Consider the following 22522-nt stretch of genomic DNA (forward strand, 5'->3'; position numbering starts at 1 on the left):
CATCTCTCCAAAGGACAACAACCCCCTTACTCTCCATCTCTCACCATTCGTAATGTTGCGATTCCGGGTCGGCCCCGGAATCGCCGCTTACCCCGTGGCAGCCCCAGCTCCTGGCCGCATTCCCCGCGCCTCCGGGGACCTCTGCCGCCGCAGGCCCGGCGCGCTCCCACCTCGCCCGGGCCTGCAGGCTCTTCTACCGCCGCGGCGTCTTTCCACGGCTGGCTCCGCCCCCTAGACGCACGCGCGCATTCAGGCTCCTAATTTAAAGGGGCCAGCGCGGGAAAGCCAGGTTCCGCCTCCGACTGACGTCGGACGCTGCAGGGCTACTTAAGCCCTGCAGTTACAAGTCTAAATCGCCTTGCAACGAGGTTCCCAGGTTTACCTGTCTCCAGTTGCTGCGTTCCTGTGTCCTCTCGGTCTCCTGTGGTTCCTGATCCCGGACTAGCTTACGGTGTTCCCTTGGCTTCTGACCCCGGACTGGCTTACGACGACTCTCTGGCTTCTGACCCCGGTGCGGCTTACGGTGATTCCTCTGGCTTCTGACCCTGGACTGGCTTACGACGACTCTCTGGCCTCTGACCCCGGTTTGGCTTACAGCGATCCCTTGGCTTCTGATCCTGGACTGGCAAGCGACGATTCTCTGGTACACGACTCTGGACTGGTGAGCGACGACCTTGGACTCTGTCTGACTCAGCCCCCGCGGGCCCTCCTAAGTCCCAGCGGCCGGGTCCCTACGGGCTCCTCCTGGGGGGACTCCGGCTTCCAGGGTGAATCTCCTAAGACCCAGCGGCCGAACTCCTACGAGCTCCTCTCGGGGGAGGATCGGCTTCCAGGGCGAAGATCTTCTCACCACTGTGCCAGCTCCACCGTTTCATCCTTCCTTGCCAAGGCCCTTGGTCGCATAGGGCTTCCTGGGATCTTCCTCCGGCCACCCACAACTCCGTCCTTGCCACCTCCCGGTCGGGACCACCGCTGCCACCTTACTCAGCGGCTCACCCTCTGGTTCCGATCGGCCCAAGGGTCCACGAATCTAACAGATTGCAAGGCCATGGACCCGGCGGACCTTGCCGGTCTCAAAGCCATTCCGGGCATAGCCCAGAAGCTACAGCAGCAACAGATCTGCCTCGACACCTTGATGTCGACTGTTCAACGCCTGGCAGATCGTGTGGAGGGGGCTTCTGCAGCTGCTGCGGTGGCATCCTCGTCTCAGGCCAATATCGGTTCCACCGTCCCAGTACAGATGCCTGCACCAGCCCAGTACTCAGGAGATCCGAAGTCATGCCGAGGATTCCTCAGTCAATGTTACATCCGCTTTGACCTGCTGCCCGCGCAATTTCCCACGGATCGAGTCAAGACGACTTATATTGTTTCCCTCCTTGATGGAAGACCTTTGGCCTGGGCTTCGTCCCTCTGGGAACGTCAGGATTCCCGACTGAACAACCTAGTGCAGTTTATCAAGTCCTTTCGGAGAGTTTTTGACGAACCGTCTCGCGCCTCCACAGCCGCTTCGGAACTACTCCAGCTGAGACAGGGGAACCGGCCTCTGGAAGAATACGCGATGGAGTTCCAGACCCTCGCCTCTGAACTGGCCTGGGGGGAGGACAGTCTGCTTGGAATTTTCCTGGAGGGGCTTTCTCCACGGCTCCAGGACGAACTCGCAGCTCGGGACCTCCCTGACGATCTCCAAGACCTGATTGAGCTGGCCGGGCGAGTCGATCGACGCATCCAGCGTCGCTTCCGTGTGCAAAGACCCACCCCGGGACAGACCGGCCGTAGGACCACGCCGCCTCGGGTTCGATCATCACCACCCGCGGCCACTGCCATCCCGACGGAAGAACCCATGCAATTAGGCCGGGGTCCTCTCTCTTCCGAAGAACGGAGGCGCAGACGCTCGCAGGGGTTATGTCTCTACTGTGGCGGTAAGGGGCATTTCCTAGCTCGCTGCACCGAGCGCCCGGGAAACGCCCGAACCTAGAGTCTAGTGGGGAGTTGATTCTAGGCAATACTTCTCTGAACTCCCCATGTACCGTACCGGTCAAACTCTGTCTCCCGGAAGGGGGATTTGACGCCTTGGCTCTGCTAGACTCCGGCTCCGGGGAGAATTTTATCCTCCGAGACTTGGTACAACAACTCCAGCTTGAGGTCTTGCCCCAAGAACCGCCCGTGCGGGTATCCTCCATCCAGGGGACCCCCCTTCCTGGGACCATTACCACCCGGACCTGCTCTCTCCAGCTTCAGGTTGGCCTCCTTCATAAGGAGGAGATTTCATTCCTCATCCTTGAAAAATCCATCCACCCGCTTGTGTTAGGTCTGCCGTGGCTGAGGAAACACTCGCCAGTGATTGACTGGAGCTCTCTTCAGATCACGGCATGGGGACCTTCATGCTTTCACCAATGTCTTCCTGCTCGTCCCGTGCAGATGCTTCCGCTCCTGGCAGCCCCGCTGTCGGTTCCGCCACAGTACCACGCCTTCCGGGATGTCTTTTCCAAAGAGGGGGCTGAATTACTCCTGGAACATCGGCCTTTCGACTGCGCGATTAATCTGCTGCCTGGGACCATGCCTCCCCGCGGCAGGGTATATCCCCTATCACTACCTGAAACCAAGGCTATGTCTACGTATATTAAAGAAAACTTGGACCGGGGGTTCATAAGACCATCTAATTCCCCAGCTGGTGCTGGCTGCTTCTTCGTGGCAAAGAAAGATGGGTCTCTCCGGCCCTGCATTGACTACCGGGGGCTGAACCAGATTACTCGACGAGATCGTTACCCATTGCCTTTGATTCCGGAGCTCTTGGATCGCCTTCAAGGGGCCCGCATTTTCACCAAGCTTGACCTCCGAGGGGCATATAACCTCGTGCGGATCCGTCCGGGTGATGAGTGGAAGACCGCCTTTAACACCAGGGACGGTCACTACGAATATCTCGTCATGCCATTCGGTCTCTGTAACGCCCCAGCCGTGTTCCAAAACCTTATGAACGAGGTTCTTCGCGAGCTGCTGCATACCACAGTTATCGTGTACTTGGATGATGTCCTAATCTACTCCCGGGACCTTGCCTCTCATCGTCAACATGTCCGCCAAGTACTCCTGAAACTAAGGGAGAACCGGCTGTACGCCAAATTGGAAAAATGCCAATTCGAACAAGAATCGCTGCCTTTTTTGGGATACATTGTCTCCTCAACCGGCTTTCAGATGGACCCGGATAAGGTCGCAGCCATCGAGAACTGGCCTCAGCCACAGGGGGTTAAAGCGCTCCAACGCTTCTTAGGCTTCGAAAACTTCTATCGCCACTTCATCCCGCACTACTCCAGCCTGGTGGCGCCTCTGACGGCCCTCACCCGTAAAGGAGCCGATGCGCGTAGGTGGACCCCCACCGCAATACAAGCCTTCCAGGAACTCAAGAAGGCCTTTCTACGGGATACCTGCCTCCGACACCCTGATCCTTTGCGCCAATTTATTGTAGAAGTGGACGCCTCCGACGTGGCGGTGGGGGCTGTGCTGGCTCAACCCTCCGAGAATGGGAAAATCTGGCCCTGCTCCTATTTCTCCCTTAAGTTTTCTTCCGCCGAGAAGAACTACGGTATCGGCGACAAGGAACTACTCGCCGTCAAGTTAGCCTTTGAGGAGTGGCGCCAGTGGCTGGAGGGAGCCCAACATCCCATCATAGTCTACACCGATCATAAAAATTTGGAGTACTTGTGCCGTGCCCAAAGACTCAACCCCCGGCAGGCACGCTGGTCTCTTTTCTTCAGCCGATTCAACTTTACCCTCCATTATCGACCGGCGGCCAAGAACGTAAGGGCAGATGCCCTCTCTCGTGCTACTGAGACGGACGATACTCCAGAACCGCTCCGCTACATTCTGGATCCAGCTAAAGTGTGTCTGGCCACTTCTGACATCGGACCCGCAGGGAAGACTGTAGTCCCAGTCCGCTCCAGGAGGAGGGTCTTAGCATGGGTGCACGATTCCCTCACGGCTGGGCACCCAGGGATTGCCCGGACTTTTGAGCTCTTAACGGAGTTCTATTGGTGGCCACGGATGAGGGAGGATGTCCGCCTCTATGTACAGTCCTGTCCTACGTGCGCCCAGCAGAAACCATTACCAGGTCGTCCCTGGGGCCTCCTTCAGCCGCTTCCCATTCCCACGGAACCGTGGACGCACATATCCACGGATTTCATTGTGGAGTTGCCGCCGTCTGAGGGGAAGACCTTGATTTGGGTCACTATTGACCGTTTCTCAAAGATGGCCCACTTTGTGCCACTGGCCAAACTGCCTTCAGCTCCTGAACTGGCCGACCTATTTGTCCATCATATCTTTCGGCTACATGGATTACCCCTGCATATTACCTCGGACCGAGGTCCCCAATTCACAGCAAAGTACTGGAGGGCCCTTTGCAGGAAGTTCGGGGTACAGCTGGATCTAACTACAGCTTTTCATCCGCAGGGTAACGGTCAGGTCGAACGGACAAATCGTACTCTCAAGGCCTTTCTCCGAGCCTTTGTGGGGGACCTCCAAGACAACTGGGTCTCGCTTATCCCCTGGGCTGAGTTCTCTTATAACCGACACAAGCACTCCGCCACGCTACAGTCCCCCTTCCAGTTGGTCTACGGGAAGGTACCCAAGCCTCCTTTGCCCTTATCTGTGACGGTCTCTTCTCCGGCAGCACAGGTGACAGCTGACCAGATCCATCAGCTCTGGCTCTCCACTCAGGAGAGACTTCGCAAGACCGTGGCCCGGTTCAAGGAATATGCAGACCGGTCTCGACGCTCCGCGCCAGTTTTTTTACCTGGGACAAAGGTTTGGCTGAGCACTAAACACATCCAGTTGCGGACTCCCTCCATGAGACTAGCGCCTCGCTACATTGGACCCTTCCCGGTAGCCGAACGCATAGGAGCAGTGTCCTACAGGTTACGCCTCCCATCCACGCTGAAGATTCATGATGTTTTCCATGTTTCCCTTCTCAAGCCGCTGGTACTTTCTCGCTTCCGGACGAGTCCGCCCGAGCCCACAGTTGCCTCCACCACCCAGGGAGACACGTACACGGTGAAGGAAGTCCTGGATGTACGTTGTCGCCGCCATCGGTGGGAATACCTTCTGTCATGGGAGGGGTATGGCCCAGAAGAGAATTCCTGGGAACCCTCTTCCCATATCCTGGACAAGGACCTTCTTCGCCAATTTCATTCCGAGCACCCGGACAAGCCGCGACCCCCGGGAGGGGGCGTAGGAGGGGGGGTACTGTTGCGATTCCGGGTCGGCCCCGGAATCGCCGCTTACCCCGTGGCAGCCCCAGCTCCTGGCCGCATTCCCCGCGCCTCCGGGGACCTCTGCCGCCGCAGGCCCGGCGCGCTCCCACCTCGCCCGGGTCTGCAGGCTCTTCTACCGCCGCGTCCTCGCTTCGGCGGAGCAGCCGGCGTCTCTCCACGGCTGGCTCCGCCCCCTAGACGCACGCGCGCGTTCAGGCTCCTAACTTAAAGGGGCCAGCGCGGGAAAGCCAGGTTCCGCCTCCGACTGACGTCAGACGCTGCAGGGCTACTTAAGCCCTGCAGTTACAAGTCTAAATCGCCTTGCAACGAGGTTCCCAGGTTTACCTGTCTCCAGTTGCTGCGTTCCTGTGTCCTCTCGGTCTCCTGTGGTTCCTGATCCCGGACTAGCTTACGGTGTTCCCTTGGCTTCTGACCCCGGACTGGCTTACGACGACTCTCTGGCTTCTGACCCCGGTGCGGCTTACGGTGATTCCTCTGGCTTCTGACCCTGGACTGGCTTACGACGACTCTCTGGCCTCTGACCCCGGTTTGGCTTACAGTGATCCCTTGGCTTCTGATCCTGGACTGGCAAGCGACGATTCTCTGGTACACGACTCTGGACTGGTGAGCGACGACCTTGGACTCCGTCTGACTCAACCCCCGCGGGCCCTCCTAAGTCCCAGCGGCCGGGTCCCTACGGGCTCCTCCTGGGGGGACTCCGGCTTCCAGGGTGAATCTCCTAAGTCCCAGCGGCCGAACTCCTACGAGCTCCTCTCGGAGGAAGATCGGCTTCCAGGGCGAAGATCTTCTCACCACTGTGCCAGCTCCACCGTTTCATCCTTCCTTGCCAAGGCCCTTGGTCGCATAGGGCTTCCTGGGATCTTCCTCCCGCCACCCACAACTCCGTCCTTGCCGCCTCCCGGTCGGGACCACCGCCGCCACCTCACTCAGCGGCTCACCCTCTGGTTCCGATCGGCCCAAGGGTCCACGAATCTAACACGTAAACCACGTAAGAGATCTAGGAGCCATGCTTGACACCAGAATGAATCTCAAAAAATTCATTAACACAACCACCAAGGAATGCTTCCACAAGCTCCATGTCCTGAAACAAATAAAACCTCTCCTTCACTTTCAAGACTACAGGTCAGTACTCCAAGCCATACTGTTTTCAAAGATAGACTACTGTAATGTGCTCCTCCTTGGTCTTCCAGCCGCCTCAACCAAACCACTACAGATGCTTCAAAATACCGCAGCAAGGATCCTTACAAACTCTTGGCGCAAGGAACACATTACACCAATCCTAAAAAACCTACATTGGCTACCTATCAACCACAGAATAATGTTCAAGACCTTATCCATCATCCACAAAAACATATATCACCGATCTACTCTACAACTCAAAATACCTCTCGAACTTCACATTTCCACAAGACATAAGAACATAAGAATATAAGAAAATGCCATACTGGGTCAGACCAAGGGTCCATCAAGTCCAGCATCCTGTTTCCAACAGTGGCCAATCCAGGCCATAAGAACCTGGTAAGTACCCAAAAACTAAGTCTATTCCATGTAACCATTACTAATGGCAGTGGCTATTCTCTAAGTGAACTTAATAGCAGGTAATGGACTTCTCCTCCAAGAACTTATCTAATCCTTTTTTAAACACAGCTATACTAACTGCACTAACCACATTCTCTGGCAACAAATTCCAGAGTTTAATTGTGCGTTGAGTAAAAAAGAACTTTCTCCGATTAGTTTTAAATGTGCCCCATGCTAACTTCATGGAGTGCCCCCTAGTCTTTCTACTATCCGAAAGAGTAAATAACCGATTCACATCTACCCGTTCTAGACCTCTCATGATTTTAAACACCTCTATCATATCCCCCCTCAGTCGTCTCTTCTCCAAGCTGAAAAGTCCTAACCTCTTTAGTCTTTCCTCATAGGGGAGTTGTTCCATTCCCCTTATCATTTTGGTAGCCCTTCTCTGTACCTTCTCCATCGCAATTATATCTTTTTTGAGATGCGGCGACCAGAATTGTACACAGTATTCAAGGTGCTGTCTCACCATGGAGCGATACAGAGGCATTATGACATTTTCTGTTTTATTCACCATTCCTTTTCTAATAATTCCCAACATTCTGTTTGCTTTTTTGACTGCCGCAGCACACTGAACCGACGATTTCAATGTGTTATCCACTATGACACCTAGATCTCTTTCTTGGGTTGTAGCACCTAATATGGAACCCAACATTATGTAATTATAGCATGGGTTATTTTTCCCTATATGCATCACCTTGCACTTATCCACATTAAATTTCATCTGCCATTTGGATGCCCAATTTTCCAATCTGCTTGTGATTTAAGTACTCTGAACAATTTTGTGTCATCTGCAAATTTGATTATCTCACTCGTCGTATTTCTTTCCAGATCATTTATAAATATATTGAACAGTAAGGGTCCCAATACAGATCCCTGAGGCACTCCACTGTCCACTCCCTTCCACTGAGAAAATTGCCCATTTAATCCTACTCTCTGTTTTCTGTCTTTTAGCCAGTTTGCAATCCACGAAAGGACATCTCCACCTATCCCATGACTTTTTACTTTTCCTAGAAGCCTCTCATGAGGAACTTTGTCAAACGCCTTCTGAAAATCCAAGTATACTACATCTACCGGTTCAGCTTTATCCACATGTTTATTAACTCCTTCAAAAAAGTGAAGCAGATTTGTGAGGCAAGAGTTGCCCTGGGTAAAGCCATGCTGACTTTGTTCCATTAAACCATGTCTATCTATATTTTCTGTGATTTTGATGTTTAGAACACTTTCCACTATTTTTCCTGGCACTGAAGTCAGGCTAACCAGTTTTTAGTTTCCCGGATCGCCCCTGGAGCCCTTTTTAAATATTGGGGTTACATTAGCTATCCTCCAGTCTTCAGGTACAATGGATGATTTTAACGATAGTTTACAAATTGTTACTAATAGGTCTGAAATTTCATTTTTTAGTTCCTTTAGAACTCTGGGGTGTATACCATCCGGTCCAGGTGATTTACTACTCTTCAGTTTTTCAATCAGGCCTACCACATCTTCTAGGTTCACCGTGATTTGATTCAGTCCATCTGAATCATTACCCATGAAAACCTTCTCCATTACGGATACCTCCCCAACATCCTCTTCAGTAAACACCGAAGCAAAGAAATCATTTAATCTTTCCGTGATGGCCTTATCTTCTCTAAGAGCCCCTTTAACCCCTCGATCATCTAACGGTCCAACTGACTCCCTCACAGGCTTTCTGCTTCAGATATATTTAAAAATGTTTTTACTGTGAGTTTTTGCCTCTACGGCCAACTTCTTTTCAAATTCTCTCTTAGCCTGTCTTATCAATGTCTTACATTTAACTTGCCAACGTTTATGCTTTATCCTATTTTCTTCTGTTGGATCCTTCTTCCAATTTTTGAATGAAGATCTTTTGGCTAAAATAGCTTCTTTCACCTCCCCTTTTAACCATGCCGGTAATCGTTTTGCCTTCTTTCCATCTTTCTTAATGTGTGGAATACATCTGGACTGTGCTTCTAGGATGGTATTTTTTAACAATGACCACGCCTCTTGGACATTTTTTACTTTTGTAGCTGCTCCTTTCAGTTTTTTTCTAACAATTTTTCTCATTTTATCAAAGTTTTCCTTTTCAAAAAGTTTAGCACGAGAGCCTTGGATTTGCACACAGTTCCTCTTCCAGTCATTAAATCAAATTTGATCATATTATGATCACTATTGCCAAGGGGCCCCACCACCGTTACCTCTCTCACCAAGTCCTGTGCTCCACTGAGAATTAGATCTAAAATTGCTCCCTCTTTCGTTGGTTCCTGAACCAATTGCTCCATAAAGCTATCATTTATTCCATCCCGGTACGTTATCTCTCTTGCATGTCCCGATGACACATTTACCCAGTCAATATTGGGGTAATTGAAGTCTCCCATTATTACTGCACTACCAATTTGGTTAGCTTCCCTAATTTCTCTTAGCATTTCACTGTCCGTCTCTCCATCTTGACCAGGTGGACGGTAGTCTATCCCTGTCACTATAGTCTTCCCCGACACACAAGGGATTTCTACCCATAAAGATTCAATTTTGTATTTAGTCTCATTCAGGATGTTTATCCTGTTGGACTCTATGCCATCCCGGACATAAAGCACCACACCTCCTCCCAGGTGCTCCTCTCTGTCATTGCGATATAATTTGTACCCCGGTATAGCACTGTCCCATTGGTTATCCTCTTTCCACCATGTCTCAGAGATGCCAATTAAGTCTATGTCTTCATTCACTGCTATACATTCTATTTCTCCCATCTTACTTCTTAGACTTCTGGCATTAACATACAAACATTTCAAAGTTTGTTTTTTGTTTGTATTTTCATTCTGCTTTTTAATTGATACGGATAAGTTAGAATTGTTTAGCTCAGGTGAGTTTTTAGTTACAGGCACTTGGACTATTTTTCAAATTATTGGAACCTCACTGTCGGGATGCCCTAATTCTAATGCATCATTAGTATCCTTTGAAGATACCTCTTTCTGAACCATGCGCTGCTGAGCGACTGTCGGCTTTCTCCTTTGTTCTAGTTTAAAAGCTGCTCTATCTCCTTTTTAAAGGTTAGCGCCAGCAGTCTGGTTTCACCCTGGTTAAGGTGGAGCCCATCCCTTCGGAAGAGACTCCCCCTTCCCCAAAAGGTTCCCCAGTTCCTAACAAAACTGAATCCCTCTTCTTTGCACCATCGTCTCATCCACGCATTGAGACTCCGGAGCTCTGCCTGCCTCTGGTGACCTGCGCGTGGAACAGGGAGCATTTCAGAGAATGCTACCCTGGAGGTTCTGGATTTAAGCTTTCTACCTAAGAGCCTAAATTTGGCTTCCAGAACCTCCCTCCCACATTTTCCTATGTCGTTGGTGCCCACATGTACCACGACAGCCGGCTCCTCCCCAGCACTGTCTAAAATCCTATCTAGGTGACGCGTTAGGTCCGCCACCTTCGCACCAGGTAGGCATGTTACCAGGCGATCCTCACACCCACCAGCCATCCAGCTATCTACATTCCTAATAATCGAATCACCAACTATGAAGGCTGACCTAACCCTTCCCTCCTGGGCAGTAGGCCTTGGGGAGATATCCTCAGTGCGAAAGGACAATGCATCACCTGGAGAGCAGGTCCTTGCCACAGGATACTTTCCTGCTGCACCTGGTTGGTGCTCTCCCATCATGAGACCTTCTTCCTCCAAGGCAGCACCAGGGCTGCCAGTCTGAAGTTGGGACTTGACTACTATGTCCCTGAAGGTCTCATCTATATACCTCTCTGTCTGCCTCAGCTCCTCCAGGTCTGCCAGTCTAGCCTCCAGAGATCGGACTCGTTCTCTGAGAGCCAGGAGCTCTTTGCATCACATGCACATGTACAACTTCTCACCGGTGGGTAAAAAATCATACATGTGACACTCTATGCAAAAGACTGGGAAGCCCCCCTCTTGCTGCTGGACTGCTGCCTTCATCTCAATTTTGATCAGTTCCTAGTTACGTTTTAGGTTGCTATGGGAGTAGGAATGTGTCTAACGTCCTTTAAATGTATTAGAGAATTCACTATGGGGCGGATTTTCAGAGCCCTGCTCGCGTAAATCCGCCCAAAACCGGGCGGATTTACGCGAGCAGGGCCCTGCGCGCCGGGAAGCCTATTTTACATAGGCCTCCCGGCGCGCGCAGAGCCCCGGGACTCGCGTAAGTCCCGGGGTTCTCGGAGGGGGGCGTGTCGGGGGCGTGTCGGGGGGCGGGCCCGGTCGTCGCGGCGTTCCGGGGGCGTGTCGGCAGCGTTTTGGTGGCGGGTACGGGGGCGTGGCTACGGCCCGGGGGCGTGGCCGCGCCCTCCGTACCCGCCCCCAGGTCGCGGCCCGGCGCGTAGCAGGCCCGCTGGCGCGCGGGGATTTACGTCTCCCTCTGGGAGGCGTAAATCCCCCGACAAAGGTAAGGGGGGGGTGTAGACAGGGCCGGGTGGGTGGGTTAGGTAGGGGAAGGGAGGGTAAGGTGAGGGGAGGGCAAAGGAAAGTTCCCTCCTAGGCCGCTCCGATTTCGGAGCGGCCTAGGAGGGAACGGGGGGAGGCAGCGCGGCTCGGCGCGCGCAGGCTATACAAAATCGATAGCCTTGCGCGCGCCGATCCAGGATTTTAGTGGATACGCGCGGCTCCGCGCGTATCTACTAAAATCCAGCGTACTTTTGCTTGAGTCTGATGCGCAAGTAAAAGTAGGCTGATCGCGCTTCTTTTAAAATCTACCCCTATATGTTTGGTAGTGGCCTACCCAGGTCTGATCGAATTCTCAATAAAGTTTTTGTTGATGTTTTATTTTTTTTTTTTTTTGTGAAAGTGGCACCTGCCTATAAATTAAGGGATGAGCTAGGGATGGGTGAGGGAGGGTTGGGAAATCCAAACCGTCTAACTTCAGTTAGTCAGCCAGAGTGACTCACTGCTCTCTTGATTAACAAATGTTGGTCCCTATTCAAACCCAATGACACTACCTCAACACCTTTCCAAGGTGAGTAACTGAGCTGAACTATTCAACTTTTTTACTTAGGTAAACACTGCTCCTAGCTTATTTCTAGTTTCTGGTTTTGTTTTTTTTTATGTTGTTTTTTTTCAATACAAACAGTTTGTATTAAATACAAACACTCAGTTCTTTAAAAGTCTGCAGAACACTCAGTTCTGCAGACTTTTAAAAAATAAACACACTACCTACTGCTTACTAGCTACCTTATTGACTGACTACTTAAAAATACAAACAGTCTAACTTGTTTATTCACTGCCTTACTGACTATTAAAGTCTAACTTGTTTATTCACTGCCTTACTGACTATTAAAGGCACAAAGATACAAACACACTAAATAATATTCCCAAATAGTTAACTTTGCCCCAATACTTTAAAAAAAAGACAATGTCACAAGCAAAAACTTAATGATTCCTTTCAGCCACCAGCAAGGTGATCCTCTCCTCTCAATGTTCCTGGGCAGTGCGTCTGTAGAGCCAGATGCAGCGCCCGGGCCTCCAACTGATTGATGTGCCAACGAGACTGAACCGGAGAACAGATCCCCTGAGTGGACTGGGACTGGCAGACTGCGCCCCAGCCCGAGAGACTGGCATCCGTCGTTACTATCGTCCACTGTGGACTGAAGAGGCATTCCCCGGAGAAGATGAAGCGAAAGCCACCACTGCAAGGCGGCGACGGTAGAGGCCGAAAGCGGGAGAACTACATGAAACTGTTCCAACACCGGCTGCCAACGGGATAGCAAAGCTCTCTGTAACTGTCGTATATGAGCAAATGCCCAGGGGATGAGGTCGATGGTGGAGGCCATCGAGCCCAAGACCTGTAAGTAGTCCCAGGCCGTTGGAAGAGGCAGCGAGAGCAGATTCCGAACCTGGTCGATCAACGTGAGAGCCGCGCGCGAGGTAGGAACACCTTGTTATGGAGTCTCAATTTAGTGGACCCTTGGGCCTACCTGCAAGAGACTGGGAAAGATGTTCAATGTCTCTGGTACACCAAAGGCTGGGAGGCAGATGTTCAGGCAGGACATAGAGATGCTCTTCACCCTGGAAGCTGGTGCTCCCCCGGGAGGAGCCCGTAGGAGCCCGGCCGCTGGGACTTAGGTGGGTTGATGATCTTGAGACTGGAGCGGGCAGGCTGATGAGCAGGACTGGGAACTGGAACCAGACTAGAACAGTAGACAGGGACTGTAGCGAGACTCGGGTACTGGAACCAGGCAGGAACTGTAGCAAAACTCGGGAACTGGAACCAGGCAAGAACTGTAGCAAGACTCGGGTACTGGAAGAAGGCAGGAACTGTAGCAGGACTCGGGTACTGGAACCAGGCAGGAACTGTAGCAGGACTCGGGTACTGGAACCGGGCAGGAACTGTAGCAAAACTCGGGAACTGGAACCAGGCAGGAACTGTAGCAAGATTCGGGAACTGGAACCAGGCAGGAACTGTAGCAAGACTCGGGCACTGGAACCAGGCAGGAACTGTAGCAAGACTCGGGCACTGGAACCAGGCAGGAACTGTAGCAAGACTCGGATACTGGAACCAGGCAGGAACTGTAGCAGGATTCGGGTACTGGAACCAGGCAGGAACTGTAGCAAGACTCGGGTACTGGAACCAGGCAGGAACTGTAGCAGGCAAGCAGGAACCAGGCAGGTACTGTAGCTGGCAAGCAGGAACCAAGCAGGTACTGTGGCAGGCAAGCAGGAATGGAGCGAGTTCCAAAGCAGCTCACTCCGGGGCACGGAGCAACAGGGAACCGGTAGGTAAGCCCATTGCAAGGCAAAGACTGAGTATCCATGGCCGGCTTATCAAGGCCGCGGCGTCTGACGTCAGGAACTGGGCGGAGTCACCACTGGTGGGAAACGGCCTATAAAAGTGCCCAAGTGGCGCACGTGTGCACCTAGAGGCAGGGCGTCCAAGGAGGCCTCCCGGAGGCGCGGCCCCCGTGGGGACGCCACCAAACAGGCCACGAACCAGGCCAACAGAAGCGGGAACAGGTCCAGGAACACGGAGGTAAGGGTCTGGTCACGGCACTCGCGGCCAGAACCGTAACACACCTTGCAGATCTGAATATCGAAATGGGCCCCCAGGAACTCTAACACCTGGGAAGGCTGAAGATTGCTTTTGGGAAAATTCACTATCCAGTCGAGAGATGTGAGAAGAGCTAGAACCCGATCAACCGCCTGTCTGCAGAGACTCTCCGACTTGACCCTCACGAGCCAGTCATCCAGATAGGGGTGGACTAGGACGCCTTCGCGGCGGAGGGCCGCCGCCACCACCACCATGACCTTGGTGAAGGTGCGTGGTGCGGTAGCGAGGCCAAAAGGCAGCGCCCGAAACTGAAAATCCTGGTTGAGGATGTGGAAGCGAAGATACTTCTGGTAATTGCAGTGAATCGGAATGTGGAAGTACGCCTCTGTCAAATCGAGAGAGGCGAGGAACTCTCCGGGGTGAACCGCCGCGATGACCGCTCTCAAGGTTTTCATGTGAAGATGTGGGATCTTGAGGGCCCGGTTGACCCTCTTGAGGTCTAAGATCGGCCAAAAGGCACCGTCCTTCTTGGGCACCACGAAGTAAATAGAATACTGGCCGGCGCCAAGCTCCTCCTTCGGAACCGGGAAACTGCGCCCAGCATAGGGAGAATACAAAGAGGTCCGGTAGATCTCGAACAAATTCTAAGGCGTAATCGTCTTGGACAACGTCGAGGACCCACTGGTCCGACGTAATTTTGACCCACTCCTCGAAGAACAGGGAGAGACAACCGCCCAGGAAGGGGACCGAGGAATGGGTCAACTGAACTTCATTGTGTGGTGGACTTTGGGGTGGCGTGCTGAGATGGTCCCTCGCGGAAGGATCGACGCCCAGAAAGGGGCTGAGACCAAGATTGAGACTGGGAAGAATAACATCTGGAGGAGCCACCGCGTCCGCGGGGTGTATATCTCCGTTGACCCCGGAAGCGAGGACGGGAGGGCGTAAAGGATCGAGATTGTTTTGGACGGTCCTCCGGTAGCTTATGAACCTTGTTTTCCCCCAAGGAATTAATAAGCTGCTCAAGGTCCTCTCCAAAGAGCAACTTACCTTTGAAAGGTAACGTGCCCAGCCTTGCCTTGGAGGACGGGTCAGCTGACCAATTGCACAGCCAGAGGAGCCTCCTAGCGGAGACCGCTGAGACCATCGTCTTCACCTGGACACGAGGAAGTCATAGAGCACATTAGCCCCATATGCTATGATGCCTTCCAAACGTTCAGCCTGCTCCGCCTCTGCAGATGGGAGGTCCTGGGTGCCGAGTAATTGTTGAACCCACCTGAGACCTGCCCGCTGCATGAGACTGCTGCAGAGAGTCGCCCGGACTCCCAGGGCCAGGACCTCAAAGATCCGCTTCAGATAGGCTTCGAGTTTACGATCCTGTCCGTCCTTGAGAGCCGTCGATCCCACCAAGGGGATAGTGGTGTGCTTGGTGACCGCCGAAACGGAAGAATTAACGGTGGGAATCTTCAGCATGTCCAAGCAATCCTCCGGGAGGGGGTAGAGCTTATCCATAGCCCGCCCCACCCGGGGTCCCGCTTCGGGAGCCTCCCATTCCCGTAGGAGCAGCAACATATGCATGGGGTGAAAAGGAAAAGCGCTTGCCGGAGCCCTAAGTCCTGCCAGGACCGGGTCCATATCCTTGGGTAAAGAGGCTGTAAGGGTGTCTGCCGGGGAGCCCCTCCAGCCCCAGCTCCTGAAGGACAAAGGGGATGAGGGGCTCCAACTCCTCCCTTTGGAACATATGGAGGACCCTGGGATCATCCCCCTCCAGGGGTGGGAGTGCGCTCGCCAAATCTGTAGCTGGATCTGGATCTGGAGAAACTAGGGGCACCGGGGGATCAGGAGTAGGGGCCACCCCTGGGACAGGGAGAATGGGCAGCGGGGTTGGACGCGGAATGTTCGGAGGAAGGGGGCCTGGGGGAGGGTCCTCTTCCTCCTCCTGCAAGCTGGCCAAATAGGATTTATGCAGGAGGAGAACAAAATCAGAAGAAAACCGGGTCCTGGATGTACCGGGGGGGGGGGCGGGGACCACATCCTGGGGCAGCTCGGGGCTTAAATCGGGGGGAAAATCCTGTAAATTCTGCTCCCCAGCCCCTGGCAGCTCCGAATCAGGAGCTGCCGAAATCCCCAAGATGACCGCCGTTCCCACGGTTTGCCGACCCGAGAACGGCCTGGCCATGCACAGGGGATTTCATCCCCGAAGTAAATTTGCCTGCCCTGCCGAGGAGGGGCCTTCCTCACCCGGCAGGCAGGCAGAGCAGAGCCCCTCGTGCAACAAGGGCTCCCCACAGGCGAGGCAGGTGTTTGGCTGCGGCATCCCCAGCAAAGAGGAGCCGCGAGCTAAAGAAGGGAAACAGCTGATATCTAAAAATAACTCCCTGAAAGCTCTGCCGGCAGGAGCTGAGGCAGGGGAGTGAGCCCTGCACGCTCCTCTGTGTCTGGCTGCCAGCTAGATCCTAATAGAAAAAAAGCTGACGTTATTTACTTATTTATTATTATTATTTTTTTTTTTTCCAAGAATGAAACCAAAAACTGAGGGAAAAAGAAGGCAATGGAGCACTAAGCTCCCTAGGCAGCCACAGGAGGGAGACGAGTGACTGGACCACTAGTCTCGGTCCCCACACCAGGGAAGCAATCACGGACTTAGGCTATGACCAGCACAAGGGGCAAAGCCCCCCCTAAGTCCGGCAAGAGCCAGGAGACGGGACCGTCTCCTGCAAAAAGGAGAGGAACTAAAATCAATTAGACATAACATTTTTTTTTATTTGAAAAATCCTAAGAGAATCCCGAAGGAAATTACTACTTGCTTGATCCCAAAAGAAGAAACGGAAAAGGCTAACTAGCCCAAATGAGGAGACCGCAGGGTGAGCTGATCCATCTGCTGGAGACAGACAAATACTGAAGGGCTTCAGGGTAGGCTCTATCCTGATATAGGATACCCTTTCAGTTTTGGTCTGTCTCCATCTGCTGGACAGGAGGCTCAACCCACGGTCTGGACTGATCCGGGTACGTACAGGGAACAGGATTCTGTTAGAATGGATTTCTGATGATGATCAGCACAGCAGCACCCTCCTTTCTTAGCGCTGCACTGGTGGCAGTGTCTATGGACACAGCATAATCCTGAGCTCACTTGCACTGATAATACAGGCTCTGGGGTAACTTTTCAACATATTGTAACCATCTTTTCCCATAACAGGCTCCCCCAGTGTCACCCCTGACATTTTAATCCGATTTAAGCAAGAAGGACGTGGGACTGAGCCCGCGAGATCTGAGGACAGAGGGAACATAAGAAATTGCCAGCTGGGTCAGACCAAGGGTCCATCAAGCTCAGCATCCTGTTTCCAACAGAGGCCAAACCAGGCCACAAGAACCTGGCAATTACCCATACACCTAGAAGATCCCATGGTACTGATGCAATTAATAGCAGTGGCTATTCCTTAAGTAAACTTGATTAATAGCAGTTAATGGACTTCTCTTCCAAGAACTTATCCAAACCTTTTTTGAACCCAGCTACACTAACTGCACTAACCACATCCTCTGGCAACAAATTCCAGAGATTTATTGTGCGTTGAGTGAAAAAGAATTTTCTCCGATTAGTCTTAAATGTGCTACTTGCTAACTTCATGGAATGCCCCCTAGTCCTTCTATTATTCGAAAGTGTAAATAACCGAGTCACATCTACTCGTTCAAGACCTCTCATGATCTTAAAGACCTCTATTATATCCCCCCTCAGCCGTCTTTTCTCCAAGCTGAAAAGCCCTAACCTCTTCAGCCTTTCCTCATAGGGGAGCTGTTCCATCCCCTTTATCATTTTGGTTGCCCTTCTCTGTACCTTCTCCATTGCAACTATATCTTTTTTGAGATACGGCGACCAGAATTGTACACAGTATTCAAGGTGTGGTGTCACCATGGAGCGATATAGAGGCATTATGACATTTTCCGTTCTATTAACCATTCCCTTCCTAATAATTCCTAACATTCTATTTGCTTTTTTGACTGCTGCAGCACACTGAGCCGACGATTTCAATGTATTATCTACTATGACGCCTAGATCTCTTTCTTGGGTGGTAGCTCCTAATATGGAACCTAACATCGTGTAACTACAGCAAGGGTTATTTTTCCCTATATGCAACACCTTGCACTTGTCCACATTAAATTTCATCTGCCATTTGGATGCCCAATCTTCCAGTCTTGCAAGGTCCTCCTGTAATGTATCACAGTCTGCTTGTGATTTAACTACTCTGAATAATTTTGTATCATCCGCAAATTTGATAATGTCACTCGTCGTATTCCTTTCCATATCATTGATATATATATTGAAATGCACCGGTCCAAGTACAGATCCCTGAGGCACTCCACTGTTTACCCTTTTCCACTGAGAAAATTGACCATTTAGTCCTACTCTCTGTTTCCTGTCTTTTAACCAGTTTGTAATCCACGAAAGGACATCGCCTCCTATCCCATGACTTTTTAGTTTTCTTAGAAGCCTCTCATGAGGGACTTTGTCAGACGCCTTCTGAAAATCCAAATACACTACATCTACCGGTTCACCTTTATCCACATGTTTATTAACCCCTTCAAGAAAATGAAGCAGGTTTGTTAGCCAAGACTTCCCTTGGGTAAATCCATGTTGACTGTGTCCCATTAAATCATGTCTTTCTATATGCTCTACAATTTTGATCTTGAGGATAGTTTCCACTATATTTCCCGGCACTGAAGTTAGGCTCACTGGTCTATAGTTACCCGGATCGCCCCTGGAGCCTTTTTTAAATATTGGTACAATGGATGATTTTAATGATAGGTTACAAATTTTAACTAATAGGTCAGAAATTTCATTTTTTAGTTCCTTTAGTACCCTAGGATGCATACCATCCGGTCCAGGTGACTTGCTACTCTTTAGTTTGTCATTCTGGCCTACTACATCTTCCAGGTTGACAGTGATTTCGTTCAGTTCGTCTGACTCATCACCCCTGAAAACCAACTCCGGAACTGGTATCTCTCCAACATCCTCATTAGTAAACACGGAGGCAAAGAATTCATTTAGTCTTTCTGCAATGGCCTTATCTTCCCTAAGAGCCCCTTTAACCCCTCGGTCATCTAATGGTCCAACCGACTCCCTCACAGGTTTCTTGCTTTGGATATATTCTCTCTTCGCTTGTTTTATCAATGTTTTACATTTAACCTGACAATGCTTATGTTTTTTCCTGAGCATCCCAGGCGCCTGTGAGGAGCTGCATGAAGCAGACGATTCAGCTTGGATTAAAGGTACTGCTGGGCCAATCCAAACATTGCTGAGACACGAGGCCTCCTCTGGGCCAGACACAGCAAGAAGGAGGCGTTAAATCATGTCCCTGACCTCTGACCTTTCTTGTGTGGAGGGCTCACAGTGGCAGGAGGAAAACCCCCCCTGGGAACAGTAAGAGGGAGGAAGGCAGGGGGAGCAGCAGGAGGGAGGGAGGGGGGATTGCACAGCAAACGGTTTCCATCCTCGTGGGATTGTGGGACCCCAGCAGGAGAATTATGAAAGGAGTTACGCATGCGAATGTAACAGACCATCCTAGCAATTTTCAAAAGCCATTTACCCATGTAAGTGCACTTAATGCTGAGAAAACCGATTGGCAGTTCAGGTTTTGCCTTTCTTAGGTCAATATCCCAGACTGTTTAAAAGCTGAAGGCACAATCTCATTCTCTAACAGGCAGCCGAGGTCCCAGTCCTGACCCTACAGCAGAGATCCTGAGAACAGAAGAATCCCCTGTCCTGTACCAGCTGGAGGGAGGGGAGGAGATGGAGGCCAAGAGCAGTGAGCAAAATATTCCTTCCTAACACAGCCCTTCCTATGTGCTGTGGGGTATTTCCAGCTTTACATAGAGAGGGTGAATTTTATTACTAAGTCGTTAGAGTTCGGTTGTTTTAAGCGGACAGATCTGAGGTTCAGACCTGTCAAGTTCTGAATGAATTCCAGGTCTCCAGCATGGCGTTGCAGAGATTTTGGATAGTGACTGTAGTCAATCACAGCAGAGACTGGAGGTGAGGATGAGAGGCACAGAACCAGCAAGAAGAGGTCAGACGTGGTCTGTTCCCCTCTGTTCATGTGCTGTTGCCCACCTGTACCTGTCTACAAGCAGCACCAGACTCTATTATATATGATAGGGATCCATAGCTACCCTAATGCCGTTCAGTGATTAGATGGAGCTATCTCCCTATATACGTCTCCCTCCATTGTTGTAAATTTAGTAATCATACTCTCACTTTTATCCACCAGAAGATGGATTCAGGAATAATAGTGAGAGGCAGAGAATGTGTGATGGGCAGCAGACGGAGGAATGGAAAGAGAGAGACCCCTCCAGAGACAGCCCAGGACCTTCAGCTGTGTATTGAGGAGGAATCAGTAGAATAACATCGCCCAGGGGGAAAGAAATAGTCCAGAAAGGTGAGAGACCAAACGCATGTCCTGAATGAAGAAGAAATTTCAACCTCTGCCCCAATCTTGTAGAAACTCAGTGAAGGAGAGAGACCGTTTCAAAGTGCTGACACTTCAGAAAACGTCACTACAAACTCACAATCTGATGAGCAGCAAGAAATGACTGAATGTGCGAACAAGTTTCCTGAGAGGAAAGTCACACATCTATCCAACAATATCACAGAAAGGAAAAAACATTTACAGGTACTGAAGGAGAGAAAGGAACTTCTACGAAAACAAAACTTACAGCTCATGGAAAAGTTCACCTAAAAAAGAAACCATTAAAATGCACTCTGCGAAAAATGCTTTTTCTTCCAAGCTGAGATGGAAGGACATGTAAGAATTCACTCCGGAGAAAGACCATTTCAGTGCCCTGAATGTGAAGAAAGGTTTACTAAGAAGAAATCAATCCTGAGAGAACACAAAAAAAGTCACAGACAAGATAAGCTTTTAAAGTGCTCTGAATGTGAAAAATGTTTTAGATACAGAGCATGGCTTACAGTTCATCAGAGAAGTCACAAAGAAGTGAAGTCATTTAAATGTTCTGAATGTGATAAATGTTTTACTCAACAATCTTATCTTAAAAAGCACATGAGAGTTCACACAGGTGAGAAACCATTTAAGTGCTCTGAATGTGATAAATGTTTCAGTCAAAAGGTTTCTCTACAACAACACATAAGAATTCACACTGGTGAAAAGCTATTTAAATGTTCTGAATGTGAAAAATGTTTCACTCAGCAATCTAAACTTAAAAAACACCAAAGACTTCACACAGGTGAGAAACCATTTAAGTGTTCTCAATGTGGTAAATGTTTCAGTGTGAAATTTGCTCTAAGCTCACATGAAAGAATCCACACAGGAGAGAAACCGTTTGTATGTTTAGAATGTGACAAATGTTTCTTACTGAAATCTGATCTTAAAAAGCACAAAACAATGCACACTGGTCAGACACTATTTAAAGGTTCTGAATGTGATAAGTGCTTTTTAAAGACAGCTGATCTTAAAATCCACCACAGAATCCACACTGGTGAGAAACCATTTAAATGTTTTGACTGTGACAAATGTTTTGCTCAAAGATCCAATCTTAATAACCACAAAAGAGTTCATACAGGTGAGAAACCATTTAAGTGTATCGAATGTGTTAAATGTTTCAGTCAAATATTTTCTCTACGCCAACACAAAAGACTCCATACTGGTGAAAAACCATTTAAATGTTGTAACTGTTGTAAATGTTTTGCTCAAAGATCTAATCTTAACAACCACACAAGATTTCATTCGGGAGAGAAACCATTTAAATGCTCTGAATGTGTTAAATGTTTCAGTCAAAACTTTCTTTACGACTGCACAAGAGTCCACACAGGTGAGAAACCATTTAATTGTTCTGAATGTGATAAATGTTTCTAACAGACATCTGATCTTAAAAAACACAAAAGAATGCATACTGGTGAGAAACCATTTAAATGTTTTGACTGTGGTAAATGTTTCAGTCATATATCTGCTCTAAGGAAGCATGAAAGAATCCACACTGGCCTGATTCAAAGGAATTTCCAAGCACACCTCAAGCTTTAGAAAGATGTTCTCTTTGACACAATACAAATAATAACAAGGGCACTATTCATAAATTTGAGAGACTGAGATCACTCTTAACCTGGGTTACAAATGAGGTTGATTCCTGTCAAGGTATGCACAAAATAAGCCCATTTAGAGAAACTGCTCCATGGAACACCATGAAATGAGCCACATGAAAGATTCCATATAAAAGTTCTGAATGTGACAACATACATTGTCACACAGTAATGATGGCAGAAATGGACCAAATGGTCCATCCAGCCTGCCCAGTAAGCTTCTTATGGTACTATCTGCTGCACCATGCACCTTACCCCCATGTTTCTCTTAAGAGTAGCAACTGCTGCTCCCTGCAGTTCTCCCCAAGCCTTATGATAACCCATAAAACAATTTAGAGCTGCAAACATTTTGAAAATTCAGACAGTGCTGCCTGATGTGCTTTGCTTATGGACTTGGCCTGTACTTTTTCCCGTATCTCTGTGCATCAGTACCCCAGACCGAAAAAGTCAGGGCTTGTGCTGGTTGTCTCTGAATCCAATTCTGCCTCCCCCCCCCCCCCCCCCCCCCCCCCCCCGTCTAAGCAGAGAGCGATTGTTGCAGTTGTGTCAAAAGCATCAAGGCTTATTTGTTATTAAGTGTCTTAACCACCATATTGAGCAAGTTTACCCCC

General features: G+C 50.1%; 1 long non-coding RNA gene and 1 pseudogene across 1 annotated transcript; both read left to right on the top strand.

Annotated features, from left to right (window-relative positions):
* The first annotated feature begins 18921 nt into the window (after positions 1-18921).
* On the top strand, positions 18922-20102 carry LOC115080227. The gene is made up of 3 exons (XR_003853539.1): positions 18922-19090; positions 19522-19626; positions 20089-20102. It is a non-coding gene; the product is annotated as an uncharacterized LOC115080227 (long non-coding RNA).
* A 108-nt stretch (positions 20103-20210) lies between these two features.
* On the top strand, positions 20211-22191 carry LOC115080211 (annotated as a pseudogene).
* Positions 22192-22522: the final 331 nt, after the last annotated feature.

The sequence above is a fragment of the Rhinatrema bivittatum genome, chromosome 19 (genome assembly GCF_901001135.1).
Source record: "Rhinatrema bivittatum chromosome 19, aRhiBiv1.1, whole genome shotgun sequence".
Taxonomy (NCBI): Eukaryota; Metazoa; Chordata; class Amphibia; order Gymnophiona; family Rhinatrematidae; genus Rhinatrema; species Rhinatrema bivittatum.